Genomic DNA, 13906 nt, shown 5'->3' on the forward strand with positions numbered 1-13906 from the left:
ATTGTCTTTTTTTTTTTACACCTCATGAGGTAAGGATAGTTTTTCCATTTTTAAATATTTGAAGAAAAAAAGACCAAGAGGAGAATATTTCATGATACATAAAATGAAATTCAAATTTCAGCATCCATAAATAAAGTTTTATTGGCATACATCAGTAAAGCTATGGCTGCTTGCCTGCTACATAGGCAGAGTTGAGAAGTTGTGACTCACAAAGTCTCACAAAGTCTAAAATATTTGCTATATCACCCTTTATTTTTTCTTTTCTTTTTTTTTTTCTTTTTTTGCTGAGGAAGATTGGTCTTGAGCTAACATCATGTCCATCTTCTTCTACTTTATGTGTGGGATGCCTGACACAGCATAGCTTGGTAAGTGGTGCATAGGTCTGCACCCAGGATCTGAACCAGTGAACCCCAGGCCACCAAGCCAAGTGTGTGAACTTGACCCCTATGCCACCCAGCCAGTATCTGGTCCTTTAGAGAAAATGTTTGTCAGTCCCGTTATAGACAACTTCCCCCATACACACACACCTCCCTTGTGCTTTTCAGAGTAATGTTCTCATCTGGCTTTCCAACTAACTGCCACTCTAGGATTTAACCAGCCAGGGGACAGAGTTGGTCTGGTAAGGACACAACTAGGAGTGTGGCTAACTAGGAGGAGCCCGGCAGACACTAACAGTCAGGAAAATAAGATGTCAGATACCAGAAGAGCTAATATATGGCTCAAGAGGCTAGGCAGGTCCTGGTGGTCTGACAGAAAGGAGGTCTCATTTTAAGAGGTCAGCCAAGGAATAGGAGACAGGAATAAGACACGCGAGGTCTGAGTGCTCTAGGCGGAGGCTAGAAGGTCACCGTCTGCAGGAGCTGCATAAACAACAGGGTGAAACCAAACCCAAGGTCTAATCTTAGGACAAAGGTGACTGCCTCGTTTTACACTGCTCTCTGGTGTGGGACAGCCTTAGGTGCAAAACAACTAATGACATTCAGAAGAAACTCAAGGACCTGAGGGGAACCCTACCTTCTCACAGATTTAGCTCCTGTGATGGATGCTGGAGAAAAGCCACATCTCTCTCTGCTACTAGACTTTCTTTCTTTTTTTTTTGGAGGAAGATTAGCCCTGAACTAACTGCTGCCAATCCTCCTCTTTTTGCTGAGGAAGACTGGCCCTGAGCTAACATCTATGCCCATCTTCCTCTACTTGATATGTGGGATGCCTGCCACAGCATGGCTTGACAAGAGGTGCCATGTCTGCACCTAGGATCCGAACCAGTGAACCCCCGGGCTGAAGCAGAACATGTGCACTTAACCGCTGTGCCACCAGGCCGGCCCCCTAGACTTTTTTTAGTATTTAGCTCCACACACTACTGATTACAAGGTATTGTTACTTTTGTATCTCAGCAAAATAACCTTGGGGCAGAAGCTTGTCTTTCCTTTATGATTAGGCCGTTTATCTAGTTCTATTATCAAAGTGAAAAGGCATCTTCTTACCAGTCTCCCAAGCAAGAAAATCTCCCTCGTATGTCACTAGAAGTCCCAAGCACCTACATTCATCCTAATTCCCATCTGACTTTACAGAAAGTATATAATGAATAACAGTCAGGAGAGGAAAGGTGACAAATAGAGGGAGATCATTTAAACTGTATTGATTCAATCTTTTTTTTCTTGTTAGGAAGATTGGCCCTGAGCTATCTGTTGCCAATCCTCCTCTTTTTGCTTGAGGAAGATTGTCACTGAGCTAACATCTGTGCCAATATTCCTCTGTTTTATGTGGGATGCCACCAAAGCATGGCTTGACAAGAGGTGCTATGTCTGCACCCTGGATCCGAACCTGCGAACCCCAGGCCGCTGAAGTGGAGTGCGTGAATTTAACCGCTGTGTCACTGGGCTGGGGCCCCTGATGCAACCATTTTTAATAGCCAGGAATAAAAATAGATTATTTGAAACTGATAAATCAAGTATAATAGAATAAGTATATTTAAAAATGTAAAGATAAATAGGGAAAAGAGCAGAAAGAGGGGAGAAGTGGTAAAATACTAATTTCACAAGTGCTCGTAGTATGGAGTCAATTGGTTCTCTCTAAAATAGGGGACTAAGTGTATTACATAAATTTATATTTATAAAGGTAACCACTAGAACAAATATATAAATACATATTTCCTTATAACTTATTAAGAAAAACACCCACATACGCTATACCCACACTCATATTCACAGAAGAAAATACAGTCCATATAGGGACAGATGTAAAAAGTTACAGAAACAGGGGCCAGCCCGGTGGTGAAGCAGTTAAGTTCACGTTCCACTTTAGTGGTCTGGGGTTCGCCAGTTCGGATCCCGGGTGCGGACATCACACTGCTTGGCAAGCCATGCTGTGGTAGGCGTGCCACATGTAAAGTAGAGGAAGATGGGCATAGATGTTATCTCAGGGCCAGTCTTCCTCAGCAAAAAGAGGAGGATTGGCAGCAGATGTTAGCTCAGGGCTAATCTTCCTCAAAAAAAAAAAAAAAAAAAGCAACAGAAACAAAAATATCCAGAAGACATTATACAAAATGTGATGCAGAATTAAGACCAAACATATATATCTATCGGGGCTAAATTCACTCTGACAGACACTTGTGCCTACCTAACAGCCATTCCCCTGCTTTTTTGGCACCCCGCTTTGTTTTGGGGAGATGTACCCAGCCCCATGGGATGAGTCACTAAGGGTTAAGCCAGGCCTAGGTACTCTGTGTCCTTTTGTCAGCCTCCCCTACATTGAAGAGTAACCAGGCATATGATCCATTTGTATGGCCAATGAGATCTGAGGGGACATCTGCTGCAGGGCTCCCAGGAAATACAGTTTTTCCCCTGACAAGAGCAGCCTCGGGAGGATAAAAGTTTTACCTTACCACCCTTGGTTTTCTGCCGTTGAATGTACCGTGATGCTGGGAGATGTGGGAGCCATTTTGAGTTCATGAGTCAACAAGAATAAGGCCTGGCAGAGCAGAAGGAAGGAGCCTGTGATCTGATGACATTGTTGAGTCGCTGAATGAATGCCAGCTACCAAGTTGCAGAGTGACTCATATCGTTACTTCCAACGTTCATTTCTCTCTTCAGGCCTATAATACAAAGAGGTCATGATTAATCTTGCTTAGCAAAATATTCGTCTCCAAAGCTTTTAAGCATTTGTCTTTGCAGGCTATTTGAATATTTCACTTGGAGCAGAGAATGGCTGATTTTGTACTAAAAATCTTCCTAGTAGAGAATCTTCCTGGCTTTGGATTATATAAATGGCCTTTAGCTTGTGGCATAGAATTCCAGAACACTGGAAATGGTAATGCAATAACAAAAAGTGATTCAGGAAGGAGTTTTTTGAGGTCACATACATGGGTTACATAAACTGCTCCAGACAGCCCTTCATTCTTTATTTTTATAAACACTTAAGCTCCTATTAGTCATTGGGCAGTACTACTGCTTGGTATCTTTTACCGATTTCTTATCGACTTCTATTAAATTCGTAATCTCAGGGCCGGCCTGGTGGTGCAGCGGTTAAGTTCGCATGCTCCTCTTCAGTGGCCCAGGGTTCGCTGGTTCGGATCCCGGGTGCGGACATGGCACCGCCTGGCAAAAGCCATGCTGTGGTAGGTGTCCCACATAGAAATTAGAGGAAGGTGGGCACAGATGTTAGCTCAGGGCCAGGCTTCCTCAGCAAAAAGAAGAGGACTGGCAGTAGTTAGCTCAGGGCTAGTCTTCCTCAAAATAAATAAATAAATAAACAAATTCGTAATCTCTCTAATCAACTTTCTCTCCCCAAGCTCTATCTCTACTCCCTTACCCTCACATTCATTGACTTTCTAAGTCTCAAGCTCCTACAATTATTCTAATTCTAATTATTCTAATTCCAGCTTCCTTATATCTTTTTTTTTTTTTTGAGGAAGATTAGCCCTGAGCTAACATCTGCTGCCAACCCCAGGCGGCTGAAGCAGAACGTGCGAACTTAACCACTGTGCCACCGGGTCGACCCCAGCTTCCTTATATCTTCGCAGCCATCTGCTCTCCTACCTCCCTGGGAGTCTTATCCTCCCTCCTTTCTTTTCATTTTATTTTGTTTTTTTAATTATTTTTTTTTTTTTTTGGAGGAAGACTAGCCCAGCTAACATCTGCCACCCATCCTCCTCTTTTTGCTGAGGAAGATTGGCCCTGAGCTAACATCCGTGCCCATCTTCCTCTACTTTATATATGGGACGTCTACACAGCAGGGCTTGATAAGTGGTGCATAGGTCCACGCCCAGGATCCGGGCCAGCAAACCCTGGGCCGCGGAAGCAGAGTGCGTAAACTTAATCACTATGCCACAGGCTGGCCTCCTTCCCTCCTTTCTAAAATAAATTTATCCATAGTGCTCCCACCCACCTGATGCAACCCCAGAGGACTTCACCTCTGCACAGACTTCTTTCTCCCTTTTTTCCACTTCGTTGGATCCTTCCCCACTTACATGCAGCAGTTGTCTGAGGAGAGTCACTCCCCACTCCCACCGTGCTGCTTCTCCCTGGGACTACCTAACCTCTTAAATGCAAGACACAGACCTGGGGTTCCACTCCCTCTCTGTCCATACTCTCATCCACCTCATACTTGGCAGTCTGGTTTCCTTCCCCACAGCTACACTGAAGCTGTTCTCTTAAAGGTCAACAATGACCTCCTTTTAGCTAAATCCATTATTCTCTTCTGGTTTCTCATACTCTTGACTTCCCTATTGCATTAAAAAAAATGATTTCTTCCACCTCAAATGCTCTCTCCCTTGGCTTCCATTCTGTTTGCTAGCAGTTCCTCCTCTTTTATTGCCTTCTGATCCTCTTGCCGTCCTTTCACTGGATACTCTCTTTCCCCTGTCCTTGGCTTCCTACACCCTATTTTTTCACTCCAAGGTCACATTGATGCAGGCTCTGCAAGCAGAGGAGTTGAAAGAAAGATTTCTTGGACTCTCAAGGTCTGGTAGTAGTGCTCCTTTATTCAGAGAATAGCATGGAGTAGCACGGGGACAGGAGCCATGGGCAGTGAAGAGCTGCAGGCATGGGGACAGGAGCCATGGGCAGTGAAGAGCTGCAGGCATGGGGACAGGAGCCATGGGCAGTGAAGAGCTGCAGGCATGGGGACAGGAGCCATGGGCAGCGAAGAGCTGCAGCATGGGGACAAGAGCCATGGGCAGTGAAGAGCTGCAGGCATAGGGACAGGACCCATGGGCAGTGAAGAGTTGCAGGCATGGGGACAGGAGCCATGGGCAGTGAAGAGCTGCAGCATGGGGACAGGAGCCATGGGCAGTAAGAGCGCAATGGGGTTGAGGGTAGGGCTAAATTTATAAGGCATAGGTATGTGAGTTACCTCTTTACAAGACAAAGGAAAGACTGTGTAAAAAAATGGTTAAAATGATGTTAGTGTAGGTGGGGTCTGGTTATCGGGTGGTCCTATAACTTTAGATAAGAATCAGATTGGATTAGGTCAGGAGGTTCTATGCTTCCCGAGGATGACATGGGTCGTTATGTAGGGCAGGACACCTTGGGCTTCTCTCCCTGGGGCAGCCTTGATCCTCATCAACATCGCCTTCCCTGCAGCCATAATCTCTGTCTAAAAAAGGCCTGTGCAACTTTCTCACTTAAGCTTTAGTCCCTCATAGCTTACTATTTCTTTACTCCTCGGTATTTCACTGGTACTGCAATTTGAACGTATCTGCCTCCTCAACCTGGCCCCCTCTTCCTGTTTTCCTGCCTCTGGTCATGGCATGGTCAATTTCTTAGTCACTGGATTAGTATGTTCTGGCTGCCATAACAAAATAGCACAGAGACTAAAAAAGCTCAAGCTGGCTTAAACAGCAGAAATTTATTTTCTGACAGTTCTGGGGGCTAGAATGACAAGATTAAGGTGTGTGCAGGTTTGGTTTCTCCTGAGGCCTGTCTCCTTGGTTTGCAGGTGGCGGCCTTCTTGCTGTGTCTTCATATGGCCTTTTCTCTACCCTCACACATCCCTGGTGTCTCTCCTTCTTCTTATGAGGACACCAGTCATATTGGATTAGGGCCCACCCTAATGACCTCATTTAACCTTAATTATGTCTTTAAAGACCTTATCTCCAAATGCAGTCACAGTCTGAGGTATGCCGGGAGTTAGGACTTCCATATATGAATTTGAGGGAGACATAACTCAATCCTTTACAGTCACCCAGGCCAGAAAACTTTGTTGTCCTCTTTACTTACCTCTATCATCTTCCACCCAGACATTTAGTCTTCTAGACTTTTTCTTTTTCTTTTCTTTTTTTGAGGACGATTAGCCCTGAGCTAACTGCTGCTAATCCTCCTCTTTCTGCTGAAGAAGACTGGCCCTGAGCTAACATCCATGCCCATCTTCCTCTACTTTATATGTGGGACGTCTACCACAACATGGTGTGCCAAGCGGTGCCTTGTCCGCACCCGGGATCTGAACTGGCGAACCCCGGGCCGCCGAAGAGGAACATGCGCACTTAACCGCTGTGCCACCGAGCCGGTCCCTAGACTTTTTCTATTAAATGTCTAAATCTGTTTCTTTACCATCATTCCCAGTGCCATTCTCAGGCCTTAACCAAGTCTAAATTTCCCTGTCTTTATAAGACCCTCTATAATCTGACCCACCTTATCTTTTCTTTTGGTATTTTTATCAAAGCCATTCATGTATGTAAGAAGTCGACATGCTAATAATGAAGAGGAACAGTCCTCTGCCCTAAGCCCAGGCCCATTGCCCAGATGCAGCCTTCATATAGATTCTTTGATCTAGCATATGCTTGAGGAAATTACTTTCCACCATATCTCTTTTTATTTTCTATGCTGGTTGACTCTATAACTCTAAATGATATTATTATACAAGCATTTTAAAATTGTGTCTATTTATTAATTTATCAACTTAGATATTCTACTTTATGAAAGAATTAGGCTCAGAAACACTACCCCCAGACCACCTTGCCTCCTCCCTCCTCCCAATTTTTGATAGTTACAAATTATTTTCAGTTCTTCTGAACTTTTTTCTTGCCATCAACATTTGAGAGTATTTCTTAATTCCTTACAAAGTAAAATGAGGCTACTAGTGCCCTTACTCTTCCTTCCATTTCTCCTTCTCCTTTTCAACTTCTGTTAGATATATCTTAATTTCACATTGTCAGGGATGATAATATTTATAATCTGTGCATGACAATATTTAACAACTATATGTTTATAGGTTTATTCTAAAAGCATAATGTGGGGCTGGCCCCATGGCCGAGCGGTTAAGTTCACACACTCCACTTCGGCCGCCCGGGGTTTCGCCAGTTTGACTCCTGGGCGCGGACATGGCACCGCTGATCAGGCCATGCTGAGGTGGCGTCCCACATGCCACAACTAGAAGGACTCACAACTAAAAAAATATGTAACTATTTACTGGGGGGGATTTGGAGAGAAAAAAAGCAGAAAAAAAAAAAGATTGGCAAGAGTTGTTAGTTGAGGTCAAAAAAAATAAAATAAATAAAAGCATAATGTCAATACATGTGGCTTATGTTATCATGACTACATAAATATTGTTCACTGTAGAGCCAAATATTGTGCCAGGAGTAAGCTTTCCCCCTAAGATCCATTGTTAACAATCCCTGGGCCATTCAAAATAAAGTGCTCTTAACATCCATACTAATACATCATCTTTTCTTTCACTCTACCAGTTGCTCAAAAATCTTGCCACAATTTAGTTTGCTTCATATTTGGACCTTCTTCTTTTAGAGTTTTTAATTATTTCCTTTTCCTTATTGAGGGGTATATTAGTTTCCTAGGGCCGCCATAACAAATTATGATGAACTACGTGGTTTAAAGCAACGTAAATTCATTCTCTCACAGTTCTGGAAGCTTGAAGTCTGAAATCAAGGGAGGCCGTGCTCTCTGGGCTCTAAGGAAGACTCCTTCCTTGCTTCTCTCTAGCTTCTGGTGGCGCAGGCACTCCTTGACTTGTAGCCTTATTGCTCCAGTCTCTGCCGCCATCTTCACGTGGGCTTCTTCCCTGTGACTCTGTGTCTGTCCTCCCCTCTTCTTGTAAGGACACCAGTCATTGGATTTAGAGACCACCTTAAATACAGGACGATATCATCTTGAGATCTTTAACTAATTACATCTGCAAAGATCCTATGTCCAAATAAGGTCACATTCTGAGGTTCCATGTGGACATGAATTTTGGGGGGATACTATTCAAACTACTACAATGAAAAAATATGACCTGCTCACTATATCATTAATATTTTTCCTACTCTAACTAATTTAAGGAGAAAGGGAATTATGGTCCAAAATGAATCCAGAAGCTCAAACAATGTCATCAGTGCTTTGTTTCTTTCTCTCCATACTCTGGCTTTGTTTTCTTCTGTGTCGGCTTCACTCTCAAGCAAGCTTACTTCATATGCCCACAAAGAGGTTCCAGCATCTTTCTAGGCTCATATCCTCTTCACAGACTGTGATCCTAGCAAAAATAACTACTTTCCTCATAGTTCCAGCAACATTCCTCAGGAAGTCTCTGATAGAGCTTGCTAACTCATCTCTGAACCAATCATGGTGGCCAGGGGCATGAAGTAAGCTTACTTGGCCAAATCTGGGTCACACGCCTACCCCTAACGTGAAAGGTAGGATGACCCTACCTAGACCACAGGGACTAAGAATGGGGTAGGGATGGTGCCCTAAGAAATTCTTGGTGGGCAAAAATCACATTATTTGTTGAAAAACTGAAAATACCTTTATTACTAGCTTGATTGATAGTTTAGTTGTTCGCAAAATTCTAGGTTTATGACAATTTTCTTCCCAAATGTTGAAAGAATTATTCCATTGTTTTTTTCCCCAACATTTTATTATGAAGAAGTTCAAAAGTACAGAAAAATTGAGAGATTTTTTTTTTGAGGAAGATTAGCCCTGAGCTAACAATTGCTACCAATCCTCCTCTTTTTGCTTAGGAAGACTGGTTTTGAGCTAACGTCCATGCCCATCTTCCTCTACTTTATATGTGGGACACCTGCCACAGCATGGTTTGCCAAGTGGTGCATATGTCTGCACCAGGGATCTAGGCTGGCAAGCCCTGGGCTGCTAAATGGAACGTGTGAACTTAACCATTGCGCTACCAGGCCAGCGCCTGAAAGAATTTTATAATGAACACCCATAGACCTATCACCTCGATTCTACATTTAACATTATATTTACTTTATTAAATATCTATCCATCTATCCATTCCTACATTCATCTATTGATCTATCTTATTTTTTATGCATTTCAATATAACTTGCAGACATCACTACATTTTACTCCCAAATACTTCAGCATGCATATCATTACCCAGTGTTCGATATTTATTTATAATTTTTTATTTGAGCTAAAATTTATGTACAACAAAATGTAAAAATTTTAAGTATATCCCTCAATGAGTTTTGACACCGCAACTCAAGCCCATATCAAGATACAGAACACTAGACATTCTTTCATGTTCCCTTCCAGTAAATTTCTGAACCTATCCCTCAGAGGCAACCATTATTCTGATTTTGTTTCCATCATAGAATAATTATGCCTATTTTAGGACTTTGTGTAGATGGATTCACACAGTATTCGCTTTTTCGTTTAAAAATTCGTTTTTCAGCATAATGTTTTTGATACTCATCCATTTTGTAGTCCTTATCTATTCTATTGTATGAATATACTACAATTTATTTATCCATTCCTCTACCAATGGATATTTGGAGGCTGTTTCCAGTTTTCAGCTATTATGAATAAAGCTGCAATACTCGCTCTTGTACACATCTTTTTGTGGGCATAGTTCTCATTTTTCTTGGACAAACACCTAGGACGGAGTTGCTGAGTGATAGAGTAGCTATAGGCATCATTTTATAAGGACTTGCGAGATCTTTTTCCAAAGTGGTGGTATCATTTTATAGTCTACCAACAACATGTGAGATTTTCGGCTCCTCTACAATCCTTGCCAACATTTGTCATTGTCAGTCTTTTCAATTTCAGCCATTTTGTTGTGTATGTAGTGGTATTTCATTTTGATTTAGTTGTCATGTCCTAGTATCTAATGATTTGAGCACTTTTTCATGTGCAATTTGTGTACTTTTTTAGGTAGTGTCTGATCAAATTTTTGGCTCATTTAAAAACATGGAATGGGGCCAGCCTGGTGGCATAGTAGTTAAGTTCATGAGCTCAGCCTTGGCAGTCCAGGGTTCCAGGGTTTGGATTCTGGTCTTAGACCTAGCACCACTCATTAAGCCATGCTGTGGCAGCATCCCACATAAAATAGAGCAAGATTGGCACAGATGTTAGCTAAGGGACAATCTTCTTCACAAAAAAAAAAATAAAAATAACAAAAATAAAATTAAAACATGGACTATCTTTTCATGAATTGTAGAGGTTCTTTTTATATTCTGGATTCTACACCTTTTTCTTTTTGTGCGTGTGTGTGTGTGTATGTGTTTGAGGAAGATTAGCCCTGAGCTAACTGCTGCCAATCCTCCTCTTTCTGCTGAGGAAGACTGGCCCTGAGCCAACATCCATGCCCATCTTCCTCTACTTTATATGTGGGATGCCTACCACAGCATGGTGTGCCAAGCAGTGCCATGTCTGCACCCGGGATATGAACTTGCGAACCCCAGGCCGCCGAAGCAGAACATGTGCACTTAACCGCTGCACCACCAAGCCGGTGCCTACACCTTTTTCAAATACATGTTTTGGAAATATTTTTTCCCAATCTGTGGCTTGACTATTTGTTTTCTTAACAATGTCTTTTTATGAGCATAAGTTTTAAATCTTGATGAATTTAACTGATCAATTCTTTCTTTTGTGATTTTTGCTTTCAGCGTCCTTCCTACCCTCAAATCATGAAGATAGTCTCCTGTGTTTTCTTCTTCTTTTTTTTTTTGAGGAAGATTGTCACTGAGGTAACATCTGTGCTGATCTTCCTCTATTTCACGTGGGATGCCACCACAGTGTCGCTAAGTCCGTGCCCAGGATCCAAACCTGCTAAGCCTGCGCCACTGAAGCAGAGCACACAAACTTAACCACTGCACGACTGGGCTGGTCCTTCCATTTTTTTGTTTTAATTATTACATTTAGGTTAAGGATTTATCTCAATTTTCATGTGCAGTTTGAGGGAGAGTTGAGATTTTTTTCCCCCATATGGATCTCCAGTTGTTTTAGCACCATTTTAAAAAAAGATTCTAGTGTTTTCTGACATTTGATAATAGCAAATAGCCTGTCGCCAGTCTGATTTTTATTCCTTTCAAGGTGACCTACTTTCCCCATCTTTGAATGCTTTCTGGATCCTCTTTTTTCCTTAGTGCATCTAATTGTATCTTGCTTATCTTTCAATATACTCTTTCAATCTGAAGATTTATGGCTACCCTAGCTTTGGCATATTTTCTTCAATGATTTCTATAATAATTTCTATCGTTGCATTTTCTCTGGTTCTCTTTCTGGAACTCCTATAGGTTCGATCTTGAACCTGAATTGGACCTCTAGGTCTTTTATATTTTCTCTCTTTTTTTTCTGTCTTTCTCTTTTTTCTATTGCCGTATTTCCACCTTTTTAGAAAAAAATTTAAGTTTGGCAAGCATATTTTTAATTTCCAGGTGCCGTTTCTTCTTCTCTAACTGTTCCTTATTTATAGCATCCAGTTTTTACTTTAGGTATTTATTGTCTTCTAGAATATGTGTGAGAATATTAATTAAAGGTTTGAAAAATTCTCTGTTCCCCAAATTGGTTCTTGTGAGTTCAGCTTTTATTTTTGCTTCTGGTTTTCTTCTATTTCATGTAGCTGATTTCCTTTGTGTGTCCAGTGATGTGGGGGCGCTTAATTTATATTTAAAAAGAGGAATTAGACTTATTTTTTTTTCTAGATGTGTTTCCTCTACTATTATATATAGGTCTGTTTTCCCGCTAGTTAGTTACCCAGAAAGCAGAAGAGGCTGACAGGAAGTTCTGTGTTCTGATGAACTTGCTTGCTAAACAGGGAGCTTCCCATTACAATGAGAGGACAGGGCGCCAGAGAGAGGAGGGGTTTGACTGGCTGCCACATCACCCTAGCATCAGTTTATCAGTATTTAGTTAAAAGCTATTGTCTGTTGATTGTCCTCTTTCCATTTCTCTTAGCTGTTTTGGCTTTATTCATTTAAAAAATTATTTACTGCTTGTTTTAATTGTGTATTAACAGGGAGGGGAGAAAAATGCTTGTGTTCAGGCTGCCATTTTGAACCAGAGCTTCATTCTATCTTTTCTACATTATTTCCTGCTCTTTCTAAATGGGCATCTTCCACTGTATTAGGTTGATTTCTTCACTGTCTCATGGATATGCCCAACTGGCATCCACCTTCATGCACTCAGTTATTGTTTTCTCTTTTCCAGGAACTTTCTTCTCTTCCCTCTCTTTCCCCACCTGAACCTAGGGAAATTCTTCCCAAATTCTGGAGCTAACTTGAGCACACTTCCTGCATGAACCCCATCTATTTTATCCATCTTTCATTGACCTCCATTTTATCTTTTTATTATCCAACTCAACACCTATGATTCCCAATTCAGCTCTTAATTATACAGTGTAGTATTACTCACTCTTGTTTCCGATGCATATTATGTTGGTAACTATTAAAAACTCTTTGGGGACAAATATATTTATTTTTGTCTATCCTTCAAAGCACAGAGCACAGTATACATATATAGTAGATATTCAATAAGTATTTGTAATTGATTAACTTCTCTGCTATTTGTGAGAAAGGAGGTATATAACAGCTTATATTTCTTTTTTCTGGGAACACTAGGAGACCTATCTTTGAATTGGAAGCTGAATTGGGGATGGACTGTTTCAGGCAGAAGAAACACTGATTCTTCTACACTAATGAAAGAAACAAGTTATATAGCATAAAGTTCTGCGGAAAGCAATGGCAATAGACAGATCCACTAGAGTTGAAGCAATTGAGGCAAGAGCGGTTTGGGAAAAAGCAAAGTAGCAAAATGTGATTTAAAAATAGACTTCATAGTCTAGAATTTCCACGACATTGCTAACAGTGAGCTCTTGCTACATTACTAACATAATCTTCAATAAAAAAGAAAAGAAGTCTAGCGGTAGAACAACAGGAAAAGAATTAGAAGTAATCTGGTTCTGGTAGTTATTAGTGCTGTTCATCAACTATATCTGCCTCACCACCCTTCTGGGCACATGATAAGTACTGCTTTGATCCAGTAAAGTTAGGAGTAGTCATGTGACCTGTTTTGGCCAAAGAAATGAGAGTGGGAGTGATGTCACTCCAGGTGGAAGCTTTAAAAGCCAGCGAGGGATTTGCCATATTCCTGTTTTCTGCTTCCAGGGATCATGGAAGCATGTGATGCTCCATAATTCTGAATTCCTGATAGCCCATAATGAGCAGTCTTCCTGCAGACATATAGTGTGGGTGAGAGATAAATCTTTGTTGTTTAAGCCACTGACTATAAATTATTGCTGTCCAGCATCGGCACACTATGGCCTGCAGCCGGCCAACTGCCTGTTTTGGTAGTTTTATTGGAACACATCCGTGCACATTTGTTTATGTATTGTCTATGGCCGCTTTCATTCTACAACTGAGTAGACTAGTTGCAACAGAGACTGTACAGCCTTCGAGTCAAAAATACTTACTATTACTCTTTAAGAAAAAGTTTGTTGATCTCTGAGCTGTTCTATCCTTACTGTCATAGAACCTGAGGTCTTTGATAAGTGCCCTTATATGGCAACTTTCTGTTTTCTACACAGACAAGAGATGTTCACAGTAGCCAGCCTCCAAGGTGGCCCCAACGATCCCCACCTCTTGGCATTCACACCCTTGTGCAGTTCCTTCCCACGCTGACTTGTACAACCAATGCAGAAGTGATGGAGTGTGACTTCCAAGCCTAGGTCATAAAAGATA

The sequence above is a fragment of the Equus asinus genome, chromosome 8 (genome assembly GCF_041296235.1).
Source record: "Equus asinus isolate D_3611 breed Donkey chromosome 8, EquAss-T2T_v2, whole genome shotgun sequence".
Taxonomy (NCBI): Eukaryota; Metazoa; Chordata; class Mammalia; order Perissodactyla; family Equidae; genus Equus; species Equus asinus.